Raw genomic sequence first — 15,710 nt, forward strand, 5'->3', positions numbered from 1 at the left:
AGCGAGCTCTCTCTGATGAGCACCTCCAACTGATAAGGTGTCAGATGTACCACTCCATTACTGTGACTGAGGTTGTTCTGTTTTTCTTTCATTTGAACCCCCACAGCAATAGAGTGAGTAATCAGCTCCTCTCCGTGCTCTGTGCGAAGACCCCTGCCAGGTCTCTGATCCACCAACAGATATCCGTGTCTCTTAATGGATTAAAATAGGGTTAAACTAAATGGATATTATATCAAAGAGTGCATGTGTCTGGTTGCTTCCTCTGTTTTTGCAGAGAATACGTGATCAAAACAACACGGAGAAATAATAGTCCTGAAGTGTGTCGGAATCCAAGCTGTGGTGGAACATGTTTGATTCAGCTGCTGGGATGCACATTGGCATGGGTGTCTGATTTTATTTACCCAACTGTGCCCCAGTAAGACCATGCAATTGATATTGGCAGTCATTTGTTTGAGTGAATGAATGATAAAACAACAAAAGACATGTGCATCTTTGGCTTTTTAGAGTATTAAATGGTGGCTTGGCAAGGTTTTTTTTTTTTGATAATGTGTGACATCAAAACATTGTTGCCACTGTCATATAATCGCTGGTGGAATGTTAAGACAAACTGTATAAAGCATGCCATAGAATCCTTGACAGGCTCTACTCAGATTTAAAATTGTCCGATGATACATGCTATTGTGATACGGAAAGGCAATGCAAGACGTTTTCCTTATGTGACGGCTAATTTGTGCCTCCAAGGAGCCTGATTAAAAACTGACATGGATCTGATTGCTCTGCCATCCTGAGGTAACACTGCCGACGTTGTCGCTCTCCTTTTTTTTCGGTGCTTTTTTTTTATTCCATCCACATCCCCGCCCTCCTCTTCTACTTCTCTCTCTCACACACTTCTTTAAACCAGCCTTGGCTGAAGCGACCGTGTGAGCAGTGAATCCATTACCCGAGCGACAGCTCAATTCAATTATTAGACGGGCTAATAATCTGACTGAATTGATTGTTCACTATATCCCCAGTCAAATGGCTGATGGAGAGAGGATCATGTTTGGGATTGCCTTAAAGACAGGAATAGAGCACATGCTGAATATGACCCGGAGCTGTTCTTAATGAACACTACTCTTCCTCAATCTGTGAGGGTGGAACCCCAAACCATAAATACGCCAAAGGAAATCATTTTTTTTAGCGAACGACCAGTATTGTCTTCCATTATTATAACGTTGTTGCAAAAACAACACCGAGCAGAAGGAAGAAAATGATTTTCATCCCATTAAACTCAACATCTAAACTGAGTGTTTTGCATTTCTCTTTATAGACTTCAAATGGGATTCTGAATAGTGATATTAGATCGGTTTTATTTTCAGCATGATCCACATACACAGAAAAAGAAACTTTCCTGCCTCAACCTTATGCCACAAATGGAAAAAGAAGTGGGTCAAACTACAGTTTCAGTGGACTACCAGTTCCAATCAACAAAGCACAATGGTAGGAGTAGACATTCCAATTAGCAGGGCAGTAATGGATACCATAATTATAGACCTAACCTACAATTAAGCTCTGACATGATGACCAGAGTAATGGTCTTACAACATAATGACCTATTTCCAAAATGAGTTTTTCTGAGCATAGTGCTGTGATTTTATGTATGCAACACTGTATTCATTGTTAAAAATTGTGTTACTCTAAAAGATAAAGTCAACTTTGAAATAGGGGAAACTGTAGAGTGTTGTAATAGAGGTAAGTTGTAACTCACCTACTTTCAAAATACAGCGTGGCTTTTGAGTTTATTGCTTATAGAAACGGTTAGGCCGTATTAAAAATACCATGAACAGTTTTTTTAATTTTTTTTTTATTGAAGCATTATTTTATTTTATTTTATTGCAAATTAATTTACTGTTATACGAGATAAATAACAGACATTGTGCAGTGATATTAACAGGTGTTTCTTTCAGAGCTGTTACTCAGAAGTCACAGCCATAGCTATTTGTTATATAATTTAACAACACCCAAAACATAGCCTATGTTAAAAACAAAACAACAAATAATTAAGATAATATTTGATAAAGTATCTAATCTTTTTTTTTTTTTATGTTTTATTTACATTTTTATTAAAGTGGAGAACATGACTATCTTGTAACTAAAAATTAAAAGTTATTGACAATATCAGACATATGGAAATATTATCAAAGAGATAGTTAAATAAATAAAAAAGTAAACTTACAGAAACAAAACAAAATATGTGCAGTCCCTGGTTTTCCATATGGCTGTCTTGTCAACTAAATAAAACAAACTAAAGAGGGTTAGAGATAGTGCGATATTAAGAGAGATAGCTGTTATGTATTTCCAAACGATCTTCACTCGTTTTATCTGCTGTAGGCTATTTCTCAATGATAATTTTTTATATTTTTTTTTATTTTATTTTATTTCTTTATTTTTTGATTGAGACGAGGAGGTTTTTCAATCCCCAGTGGGGGCTCAGCTTTCCTCCGCCTGTTTTGATTGGAGGAGGATTTTAGAGGCCGGTTTAACAGTTGCGTTGGCCGCTCGCTTCGGATGGGACCGCGCGACAGGACAGATGAGAAACTGCTTCCATCTGGAAACGCAGGGAGAGAAGGAGGGTTGACTCTACACAGTCAACGGCAGTAAGACACGCACATCCTACTTTTTACATCGCACCGGTCATCATCATTCCGGCTGTTGGAGGAGCAGAGCGAACGTGCGCGCAGAACAGTTGCACCTGACTGATCGTGGACATACCTCAGTTTTATTTCACCAGTCTTCATTTAACAGTTGCCTTCGATACTTGAAGAAGGGAAAAGAAAAGAAAGAAATCAACCGGGCTTTTACGTTTTCCTTCAATTCTGGGAGAGGACTTTTCCAAGGAGGACCCTGCGTCTGGAGTGCTAATAGCCTACACAGACTGCTCTTGTTGGATGTTGATTGTTGGTCAAAGAGAAGAAGTGGCAGCGTTTAGCCGCTGTTGGGACCACCACTGGACAACCGGTGTCGTGTCTGCAAGTGTTCAAGGTAGGAAGTGATGATGGTGTTTACGACTGAAATGCGCATCACATCAACGCTGGACTGCAAGAGCTGGCTTCAGAGGAATGGAGAGGACGGGTCAGCCGTTCTCACCAAAGCTTTTCTCCATCCCTCAGCAGACAGCTCTTTTGCAGTGACTGCACACCTATTTTAAACCATGCACACTTTAGTCAGTTGCAAATGTGAGCGCTTCTGATGACAACCAGAGGAGCGTTTTGCTTTCGTAGCCTGTTGGACCATGGAGCTCAGAGAGAAGCTCAACTTTTAGTTTTTCAGCTGCTCATCACGATAATGAACACGGCGTGGTAGAGATGCATTGCGTTCCACTGAGCCTGAGCAAAAAAAAAAAAAAAAAACGAAAAGGATGATCATAAAATCACGTTTTGTTCTATAGGCTATTAGCTAGTGAAAAAAAAAAACGAAAAAAAAAAACAGCCAGTTCTATTTTTTTGTGGTTATACGACGTCGTCATTATCTTAGTTTAGGCTATTTGATTTATTTGCGTGACTTTGGCAAGGTATTTGTGACTGTCGATCATCGAGAGTGCTGTGAACAACTTTCCATGCAGCTCTAATATAGCCTAATATCCAGAATACCGATTCCATCTAGATTCTAGTGCACAGTGCAGGCATGGTGTCCGCTGTTTGTTTATTAATTTATTTATTCAAGAATATATATATTTTTTATTTAGGCTTTAGCCTACAAGTGATGAGGCTTTCCCCCGTCACGAGCTTTTGGTTTGTAGAAAGGAATGCGCGTCGCCTGTCGCTGGAGTGAATCCACAACGCCTCAGCATTCACGGCGAGGAATGGAGGAGTCGTGAGGGTGGTGAGAGAGTACAACCCCGGGCATAAAAACAGTCAAATACCCCCCATTGTGAGAATCACACCATGAATCATTACACAAACCCGTTATGAACAATATCAGCTCTGTATTGCTCTGTTGGACACGCAGAACTTGTCAAGATAGTGAGTGATTCAGTGAAGCGAATTAGTGCGTACGTGTGTGTTTGGATCGGAGTGCTAAGGATTTTACATTTGTAAATGAGGTTAGATTTTTTTTTTATTATATATATAGGAAATGTGTTGTCAGACTCAATGCAATGTGATAGGCATACGATTACAAGATGTCTGTGACTTTGTGGCAGTTACATCTAGGCCTAACAAGAAATGGAAAGTATACAAATAATAAACAAAGACTCAGTCCTATTTTCCTATTATCAGCAATCCAATACTTAGAGATAAATGTGTGGGTATTATTATTATTTTTAACAACAACAACAACAACAATAATAACTTAATAATAATAATAATAATGATGATAATGATGATGATGATTGAAGAACACCATGCATGCTCACATGCATTCAATAGAGGGTGCTGTTGTTCTTTTCAGTCCTGGACCAGTTTGCTTACCACAGTTTTGTCTCGGAGGGCCACTCAAAAAGATTGAGCGCCACCGTCTGTGTTGCTCATGCTCCCCAGGGATGCAGAATTCAATCTAGCAGAGGCTCTGGCTAATGCTGTGGCACTTTGTCAGGATTAACATCTTTCTAGTCAGTGGCTTCTGTTACCTTTGGTGTCACATTACCACCTTGGAGTTGTGTGCAGGGAGAAAAAATGAAGCCCCGGTATCTTGCTCTTGCATTGTGCTGGGTGCTGCGCTGCTCCAGTCCCACATCACTGCGGGTCGATAGAGGAAGAGACTCAGTCATTTTCAACAAATAAAGGCATTTGTTATGGTGACTTGTGAAGCTTCAAAAAGAGCCCTTTTTTCCATCACCAGTCACATCCAAACAAGGCCGGGAGACCTTTTTTGCTGAGCTTAATTTTCAATTAAAGAAAAGAATACCTCAGCTAGAACTGATTTTCGGAGCTCATCTGATCAGTCCATATTCTATGAGGGAGCATTTAATTATAGGTTTCATTAAAGCAGATCTTTTGAAAAGCAAAAGCGAAGTTACGATTAGACAAACAGTGCTTTTGCACATCAATTGGGCTTTGGTGGGGAAAAAAAGTAAATTAATCTCCACACCTATAAATTCGGCCATGTTCATGCATGAAGAAAGTCTTTCCGATTCTGCTGGCAGCCTCCTCGGCAGTTTGGTCTCATTGTGGTGGTTTCTACTCACGCGCAGAATAATGATGATTATACCAGCACTTGGACAGGACCAAGTTGTTCGTGCCAACTGTCTCCAGTGCAGGAATCTCATGCCATCTGTTAGTGACCTTGGAACACATAAATACATTTTTCTGACTGGTGGCTTGGTACTGTATGATAACTCCACACTTTCTATTGTATAACGTTTTTTTTCTTAGGGATTTCTTGGCATCCCTCATGCAGACGCCAAGCATGCCTAAAAGTAGGCTACTTAATTTTATATATATGTTAATATCCGTAAAGTGTGTTAATATGTAAAGTGAGAATGCTTTCAAAAATAAAATCACAAACTGAATTTATTTATGATTTAACTTCTGTTAACTAATTCAAATCAATATATGGTGTAACGACCCTTTGCGTTTAAAACGGCTTTTGTCCAAGTACACTTGCGCAGAGTTTTTCAGGTAGCTTTGCAGGAAGGTTTCTTCAAGCATCTTGGAGACGTTCCTGCAGTTCTTCTGGATTTAGTCTGTCTCAGTTTTTTCTGTTTCTTCATGTAATCACAGACTCGATGATGGTGAGATCAGATCATACCGGCTGTTGTCAGACTCCTTGTGCATACACAAATCTCACTGGATTATTACAATTAATGGTTAATAAAAATATTAACATGCCTAAGACTTTTGCACAGTACTGTGTGTGTGTATATATATATATATATATATATATATATATATATATATATATATATATATATATATATAGCTTGTTTGAACGGGGGCCTTCATCTTCAACTGTGAAATGTTTTTTACAAAGAGTCATGAAGAGAGTCTACAATTACCACTATGAAATACGGTGGATGAAATATGGCAACAGGAGAATAAATTGGATGCGGACGTTTTTTTATTATTTTTATTTTTATTTTTTATTCCCCATCAAATACTTATTAATAGAGTATTTGACACAGTGGAGAATTATAGCTTCATTTATACAAAGCAGCCTTCATGCTGAACGTGGTTGCACTAATCACTGCGTGGGTGCTGCAAAACATCCATTCACCCTTATGAGGAGCAATTAGCAAAGCATAAAATCATACACCCTTTTATATGCTAACTTTTAGAGCAGGAGTGCTTTTCTTTTCTTTCTTTTCTTATTTTAATGCCTTACTTTACAATGCGGTGCAATGACAAACATAACTCATCATTCATGATCTCACGACTGATGCAGTGGGGAGATGTTGAGATTGTGGAAAAAATGCCTAATGAACAACACCTGAGAGGATCTTAGTGATACAGATATTTGTGAGGATTGAAGAATTGACATGAACAGTGTGAGATGAGCAACCACATTGCGTCAGGTGCAGTTGGGTGTTTTTTGTTTTATGAGATTTGGTGTGATATGTTATCTAAATGTTGGCAATCTGAAGCCAGTTTATAGTGCTGCTCTGAAAAGGCATTGGATTATGAATGAATACATCACGAATCCATTATGAATTTGCTGCCAACGGTATGGCTTGCTGGTTTTACTAGGCTTCACTGTTAATATTCTTCATTTACTCTGGACAGCCTGGAGTGTGACAAGCCAAGTAGATTTTGTCAAAGCAGTTTGGAAATCCTTTTTTTTTTTTCTGATGTCAAGACCATTCTTTGATCTAGCACTAATACTGTTTTTTTTAACCTTTGCCTTTGAAGACCATGATGTAACTCAACCTTCTTTGACGGTTGTATCCTCTATTCTTTTATGGATGAAAATACGTAGAGAACGTACAGCACATATTTACAAATGATTAAATTCCATTGGTGTTCTCATGCTTGGATTTATTTTGAAATGCAGAAAAATAGAATGCAGTCATTCAATTATTACAAATACTTTTTAGATATTTTATTTTGTTGCGGGACTATCAAGCACAGATTTTATTTTTATTTGTGATATTACCTCACACATGGAATTGTTAATGGTAAGCTAGTACATTTAGGATTGTCATTATCTGTGTGGTTTGACGTATGTTTTGTGTTTGCTTTAATTGCACATATTTTTTCTTAATCTATTCAGTCATATCTGTGAAATTAAATCTGTTGACTAATATTTAAACATGGTAATTTTTGCCATTGATACTGTATCCTATAGACCTAGTCATTAGAAAACTTCTTGAAATAAAATTTTTGCTGAAATTAAACCAAAATACCAAATCATGCTGCGTTCTCAAAGAGATGACCTTTAGAAAGAAAGCACTGGTCATAAGTGATGTGACTTGGGTATATGGCCAGAAATAGGCCTGATTCTTCTCTCAGACTTGCTTGGCCGCAAAACAGCAGATAACATTATCCTGAACCCATTTCCACACAACGCAATTAGACATGAGACGTGTAACCTTTTCTTCAGTAATGCATCCTAAGACAGAAGTGCTTTAACACCCCCTCCCTCTTTACTTCCTCTCAGTTTGAATTCAAGTCGTAATACCAATAATAAAGCACACGTGATGGGTTAGATAAAGTAAGCACAGGATTTTTTTTTTATTCCTCACATAACGTACTACACATAAAAGTGAAAACATGTGGCTGCATTAATATGATTTTTTATGCATTGGTTCTTCCTGTCCTGCCAAGAAACCCTGGAAGTAAACAAGTAGCTTATTTGTGAGTCCAGACACCAGCCATCTAGTTAGTGTTGCTAAGGGTTTGCACAGGTTTACAACTCTTCCTTTTGGAATGGGAAAGGGGTGGGAGGATGAACTGATCTGCAATGACATGCTCCATTACTCCTTCTTTGCATCTGCAATAAAGCTAATTGTCGGGTTTCCCATGTTTAAGCCCAGCGTTGCCACAATGCACATTCACAGTAATATTCAAGACACTGGAGACAATGAGCATGGGATGCATTTCTCGCAGATCAATCAGAAAGAGCACACCGGCACAAATGGATCACAAATACCCCCCTCCTGTTCCTTCTGAAAGTGAACTAACATCTTTTAATTTATAGTTCAACCATAGCCTGCAATCAGAGCGTTAAGTGCTCTAGGTTCATTATCGGGTGGCATATGGTGATGCATATGCATAATACACTACTTACTCCAACTCTGCCCTATCTATCACTGTGCTATAGGCAATGTATGATTTTGTGCAATTAAACTTTTCCCTGAGATACTCATTGTTCTTTTGTCTATTTAAGTCTCCGAATGTAATGAAACAATAGGGATGAACACAAACTGATCGTTGTAATTTCGCATAACGTGTTTTGGAGGGTCTCTAAATGCGTGGGGCGCGCAAATCACAGTGTTTTTCTGTCTTTAAATGTTTATTTGTTGCCTCACCAGCCTAGAAATTACCAGAACAAAAAGGAAAAGACAGAGAATGGCAGTCATGATGACAGCGGCTAATGTCTGGCATTTGTCTCCGTAGCTAGTTGTCTCTTAAGGTTTGCAAGCGCCCCACACCATCACATGGGTTTTTGTAGCAACGTTCAAGTGGCTTATTGTTTTCTACTTAATGGTAATGAATATTGCTGCAGATTGTTGAAATGCAGAAACAAAATAGTAAAAGGAAATCTCTTAAAATTAGCTCACTTTAAGACATGAGGCATGAAATTGGATTTTGAGTTTGCTGTAGAGAGAGAGAGAGAGAGAGAGAGAGAGAGAGAGAGAGAGAGAGAGAGAGAGAGAGAGAGAGAGAGAGAGAGAGAGAGAGAGAGAGAGAGAGAGAGAGAGAGAGAGAGAGCGCATTGCTGTTCTTACAGTTCAGTGCTTCTCTCATTGCTTGCTGTCCTTTTACTCTGTTGTATTTCCTCAGAGCTGCTGCCTCACCTGTTCTCAATATTTAATGTGGTGGAGGGTCTTTTGGGCTTGTAATGAAGTGGAGGTCAAGAGCTTCCTCCAGCTTCTTTCCTCCAAACTGGCCCTGTAAATGTCAGACGGGCTGTGAGAAAACAGTCTGAACTTTCCCCCGTCTATCTCAGTCAGTCATCTCGTATTTCTCTTCATCACTGCCCACTCTTTTGCTCCCTCTATCTCCGCCAACCTTCGTCAGAATTCATCTCAGAGCCCTGGCCTCCACTCAGCCAAAGCCTGAGCTTTTTCCATGTTATATTACCACCTCATCAGCCTTTTTTTCTGTCACTCATCTTCCCCTTTTTTTTTCTTATCTGATGAAAGACATGGAGAAAATCCTCCAAAACAAAATGAATTTGACACGTGTGGTTATGGATGGCCGCACAGGATGTTTCTTTTTGAACAGAGCTTTTTGTTTGTTTTGTTATTATTATTATTATTATTATTGGACCCCAGAGGACATTCTTTTGGCAGAAAGACGTAACTCATCACCTCCCGGACTTAGTGTTTCAGTTTTGTACGATCCTGGCCATTTTGGTGGCCTCGATAAAATATTCATCCCTTTAATCTCTATAAGCTGACACAATGGTGTGTGAAGAATCAGGCTATGTTCCATTCCACTGACCATCTGATGGGCAGCCTTCTCTAAAGACCTGGCCACAATACTAGCGTCTGGCTGCTTCACTCAGAGAAAACAAGAGGTCCAAATCTAGCAGCACTGGGGCTTTGTCAACAGTGAATAACAAGCAGGCCAATTACAACTCAGTTACCAAAAGAACAGTGGAAAAGGCTGTGAGTAACAACAACTCCCAAACAGTGAGAGAAAACTAGGTTTATGGAACAGATGATGTGGAAGATAAAAGAATTTGTTGAATAACCTGGTGGGCCAATATTTCAGGTGAGGTATGCGAAAAAAGGCTCCTAATTTTTGTGTTTATACATAATAAGTAGGATAAATTGAGCTTGGGAGTTTAACAAGTGCGGCACTGATAACCTTCTGCTGTCCTTGGCATTCATAGCTTTGTACCCTTGATCTCCAAGGTCTCATATTAACTTTTGGATGGAAATCTGTCTCGAATGAATTATGATGCAAAAATAATCCCTGGGGTTTGTAATCAGCAATTTTGTTTACTTTAGCCAATCGCAGGGCCCCAGATCCAGGCTGTGATGTGGCCCTTTCTCTGCCAGGATCTGAAGACTTGAAAAGATATGTAAATGATATTAGTTTCTCTATTATACCTCTTAGCTTTTTTCTTCCTTCAGAAAATTATAATAGGACAAGATGCATGATTGATTACATGTATTTATCTAAATTTAACTATCTGAAGAGCTCATTTCCTCAGAGGGAAATTGCAACTAAATTAGCAAGGATGATTTTTTTAATGAAAGAAAGAAAGAAAGAAAGAAAGAAAGAAAGAAAGAAAGAAAGAAAGAAAGAAAGAAAGAAAGAAAAATATGTATGAACTCAATTGGGTTGGAACATCTGGTGTTCCAAAACTCTTTTGACTTGATATGCTAATCAAAATTTTTTTTGTCAAAAAATAAAAAGCTCAAAAGAGTAGTTGGACAGTCCCAGCACATGTTCTCGGATCCTTCTTTTCCTTCCTATTGACGTTTTAAAGAGAGAGGGGCATTCAGTCAGCCCATCTCTCGAAACGTTATTTGTGTCATTTTCGTTTTTAACCTTGAGATCAACAAAAATAGCATGGAATGAGTGAATCATTTATTTAGTTCTGCTTCTAGTGGCTGGGTTAAGGGGAAGCGGTTTGGTCACAAAGGCATACATTTGTAAATGAGGCAGATAAACCTTTGGGTAGACAAGGAGCGTTTTGTTTGACACAGGAATTCTGTTGTTGGCTGTTTTGGTTGTCAAGTACTCTGGGAAGGCAGGATGTGTACTGGACCTACAATGGGCCTTTCAGCTAAGCATCTCAGATGCACGGCGATGCTGTCCCGCCTCCTTTCACAGTGCCCTAATCTCTTTATCAGGCAGCCACAATGGCGGATTCAGTCTTCAGCCTTGCCGGCGAGATCAAGACCAGGAGGCAGACGCTTCAAACTGACCAGCGTCTAACCTCAACCAGCCTCAAAGCACAAAGTTTTCACAAGTGCTCAAGGGTTATAGACACATTGAGAAAATGAAGAAGATATGGAAATCATGCCAACAACAGCCCGTACAAATATCAAATAAAATTATTTAAATTGTATTTTTCATCTTAAGCTTCATGATTTTTTTCTGAAACATTTACATAATGTTACTAAATCAATAGTAAAAAAATAATAGTAATAATACTTTTTTTCTACATGATAACATACAGATATACTTAATAAATTAAGTGCATGATCTAAGTTCAGATAAAAATAAACTGTAAGGACCATTAATTCTTAGTATGCAAGAAAATGTATCCTGCTTATCTGTAAATCTGCAGACAAATTTCAACTTTTTCTACTTCACCTTTCAATTTTAAATGTGGCTCCAGCAAAAAGTAAAATAAAAAATAAAGTTAGTAATTGATGAATATAATAATACATTTCCTATGAAAAAGATGACTAGTAGGGTATGGTTATCTTTGTTTAACTTTATCAATTCTAAGTAAATTTTTTGACATTTTCTCTCTGATAATTTTAAACCTGTAAAATAAATGAGATTTTCCAGAGATTATTCAACTAATACATACTCACTCACCTTAATATATTTGATAAGATTTGATTGCCAGTTATTTGGAGTATTTGAATGTTTTCTGTAAAACTAACCAACATTTTTTATTAAATTATATAGGCCTATATATATAAATGAATAAAAAACATGAAAACCGAATGCACCAGAAAGGGAGTTTGTCCCTCCATCTAGTGGCCCATTTTTGTTTAGTGCCTGTCAATGTGTGTTTGCATCAGTAAACTCATTCACACTCCTGGAGCCAGCAGCACCCTCAGGAATCTGTCAGCGCTGCAGTGCTACAGTACCTCTGTAGTGCAGACATTGTCATTCCATTTGTGGGGCTGTTTGTCTTTGATGCAACAGCTTTTCTATTGCTTATATCCTTTCTGAATCATTCTTCACTCTCGCAATAGGAAAATGCATTAAGGCATATTAGGTTTGGCTGAATCACTGTAATGCCAAATTGCACTTAATTTCACACCTCTGTAAATTCTGTTGTGTCAGGAAAGCTCTTTTTAGACCTCTTTCTGTCACGGACAAGCTCTGCAGTAAATAGTTTGGGGCCTCAGGGACTCGTCCAGCCTAAGGTTTTAATTGTTATAATTTAATGCAGGGGTGTCCACATCCTGTTGACCCCTGTTTGCTGGGCTTTGTAGGTTACAGTGAAGGCAGAAATAATTTCCAGCTGCCTGACATTGTGGGTGGCCCATGGGTGGACAGTCTTTTTAGGAAAGCAGCCGCTTCCCTTTCTAATTAGGCTGTTGAACATTAGCACTACAACTGTTAGAGGAGAAGGGAAGTAATGGCCTTTTCAGTGAGAACGGTAAAGGGTTGTACACTGCTTGTCACTTCCACAAGGACACAGGGCTCGTGAAGGCCAGCAAGGCGTTCATTAACATGACAGTTAGCCTTGGGTCGTAAACCCGAACCGACTTGTAATGGAGGAGCCCGGCCCCTGCTGAGCGACCAGGACAGTGCGGTGTACGGGACGGGGGGGGGGGGGGCTAAACTAGAGACCACCCTCCATACAAATCCCACCACTCCCACGAGGAGCAAACAAGCTGTACTTCCTTCAACTGTCATGTAAAACACTGTCTTTCATTTTATGCCAGAAAGATATGTTCCCATCCGCGCAGTCCTTTTCTTCTTTTGCCATTCGCCCATTCACCTTCTGTATGCTCCTCTCACCCCAGAGCAAACCATCTTTTCTTTGATGCCCACTCGCATGATTGTTGACCTGACAGCTGTCTGTATTTGAATGGCTCTCCATGGTAACAGTCGGGAATGTGTGTATTGAAGTGCTAAAGCACTGACTGTGCTGCCTAGAGAGTATAATATCAGTTGCTTATGAATTGCATCATACACTTCTTGACGTTATGTCAGTTGTTACATACTTGTTGTTACATACCTTACATATACAGTACATATACATTTACTTAGGGCTGGACAATAATTCAATATCAATATAAATCGCGATATATTTTTTTTCAATAACGGTGATATTATTTTTAAACACATTTCCAATATTTCAATATACATTACAGTATTTGTCACTGGCACTTTACATGTAACCCAAATAATCCATTAGTAATCGTATTGACGGCTTAATCAGACTGCAAAGCCTTCATGTAAACACCTTAATCGATCAGATTGAGTTTGATCCGAATAAAATAGGCGGTTTATTTATTTTCTAATCTGATCGTGAGAACATGTAAACACTTGATCATGTATTGACAAACGAAACTGAAAGGACTGCGCATGTGCAATGACGTAGAATAGCGTAATGACACACGAAACGAGCTGTTCTTCCTGTTGAATAGTGTAATATAAATGAGTTTCCCGGCATTCTGAAATTCTTCTTTCATTCCGCGTCTGTGAAGTGGAGCAGGACAACGTCCCACCAGTCCTAGTTTCCGATTCTCATCCACAGACGTGTGGTTTTGGACGTGGGGAGGGGCATTTTTACTGCAGCACGGCACAACGGTTCTTGCTCATTGTCTCCGAATTATGACCAGAAACGGATAAATATTAAGTCTGCTGTTTAAAACAAATAAAGAACAAATGTAGGAGAATGGTTATTATGCGCAAACATCGGGAAACTCTTTTGTGCAGTGAGCGCATGTCAAAAATATATATTCCGATTTGAAGCGGGCACATCAACCCGATCACTTGTTTAGCGTTCATGTTAAACACCACATTCAGATTGATCAATTGGAATGAATTCAGGGTGTCATAAACACTCAACAATGTCCTTACCCCAGCAACTTGTGTTTTTGTTGTTGCAGCAACTCTGAGCACTTTTCATATTCTTTATCCTGGCTGAAGCAATTTTGTTTCAATCTATAAGAATAATATAATCAGCCTATTTTAAAGTTTGAAGTTTCAAGATATTAATATTTGAAAGTTGAGGGTCTTGTTTATTTGACAGTGATTTCACATTTCTTGTTTGGATGAAGGCTAAATACAACTAAAAGGTGGACATTCATTTATTTGTACATTTTTTATTTTATAAAATATTATATAGTTTTATAGGAGGAGGTTTCATAGACTTGGCAAATACATTTTTCAGAAGTTTGTAGGTACAGACATCCATTGTGGGCATTCTTGGCACTTTTTCTGAGGCTTTTATATTTGTCATATCGATATCGGAATTATATTGTATCGACCAAAATTAAGAAATGTATTGTGATATAAACCTTGGCCATATCGTCAAGCCCTACATATACTAAAGTAATTCGACTGGACTTATTTCTTTATTCTGCTTCTCTCATTCATGCTTTGATCAGAACTGTAGCTGCTGAAATTTAAGAACCAAAGAATTTGCAATGCTTTTAGTGCCGAACTCTGCTGTGTTTTACACGGGGACAGATCAGGATGCCAGTGCATTGTTTCTCAGAAGTGTCTTAACACAGAATAGAGGCATGTGCGTCACCAAATAGGGGATTTCAAAAGCACTGCTCCGAGCAGCATTTGAAGCAGCGGAAATGGGAGATTTTGAGTGGCATGAAAGCTGACAATTCTATAAGTTCTTAACTTGGAGGTGTTTTTCTGCTTCTTAGGGTTATTTGGGGCACAACGTATTGTCACTGGAAGTGGGGGATTGATAGAGACGGCAGTAATTCTGGGTTACAGACGTTTTACTGTTTTGTTTTGTTTTTTACCTGAATTTTCGGTCAAGTCAAGCATTATGTGTGCAGTGTTTTAAACAATGTGTGTGGTTTCAAAGCAGCTTCACAGAAAATGTTCAGCCCTGGTATTAAGATCAGTGATAAATGATAATCATGGTAACATTTTGCTATCTGATCACTCCATAAACACTAATCTTTCCTGATGCGACCCACATGGTAAACCACTAAAAGAAGGGTTTTAAAGCGGCCATGTTTATAATTTATTTAAATCTTAAGACATAGGTTTTTAGGCTAGATTTTATTGTATTTTATGCATATCAATTTTTGTTTGAACTATTTTCTTGTTCTCTTGAGAAATTAACTTTAAAGGCGCTATATAAACATACAGTTATTATTATTATATTCACAGCATCGTTTAAAAGTGTACGATTTTTATTTTTTTTTGGAAGATTTTAATACTTTTACTTAGCAAGGTGTGCATTAAATTGCTCAAAAATGTCTTTAGTCAGATACATAATGTTCTTTTGAACTGTCTGATCTTCAAAGAATCATGAAAAAGAAATCACTGTTTCCAGTGTTTTTGTTGTTGTTGTTGTTGTTGTTTTTTAAGCACCAAATCGGCATATTAATGATTTCTGAAGGATCGTGTTACACTAAAGACTGGAGTAATGAGTAATGGAGTAAAATGCAGCGTATCATCACAGGAATAAAATACATTTTAAAATATATTCATACAGGAAACAAAAGTTTTAATTGTAATAATATTACAATGTATTTTTTATCAAATAAATGCAGCCTTAGTGAGCCTAAGAAACTTTTTTCACAAACAGCTCACTAGCTTACTGATATACATACAATAAAAGTGCCTGCTAAGTGGATAATTGTAATTTGATAATTGTAACTTAATTGAAATAACAATTAAGCTTGTCTCAGCTAAGTCTCAGCTGACCAGTTGTGATCGGGTCAC

At 38.2% G+C, this 15,710-nt stretch overlaps 1 protein-coding gene across 1 annotated transcript in view; it reads left to right on the plus strand.

The window, feature by feature from the left end:
• Positions 1-2,529: 2,529 nt before the first annotated feature.
• Positions 2,530-15,710, plus strand: part of cdh11 (cadherin 11, type 2, OB-cadherin (osteoblast)) — a 55,387-nt gene continuing 42,206 nt past the window's right edge. Inside the window, exon 1 of the mRNA XM_082162157.1 lies at positions 2,530-3,021. The gene's annotated coding sequence lies outside the window, so the exon portion shown is untranslated. The remainder of the gene's footprint in view (positions 3,022-15,710) is intronic.

Source organism: Leuciscus leuciscus, assembly GCF_965113295.1.
Source record: "Leuciscus leuciscus genome assembly, chromosome: 2".
Taxonomy (NCBI): domain Eukaryota; kingdom Metazoa; phylum Chordata; class Actinopteri; order Cypriniformes; family Leuciscidae; genus Leuciscus; species Leuciscus leuciscus.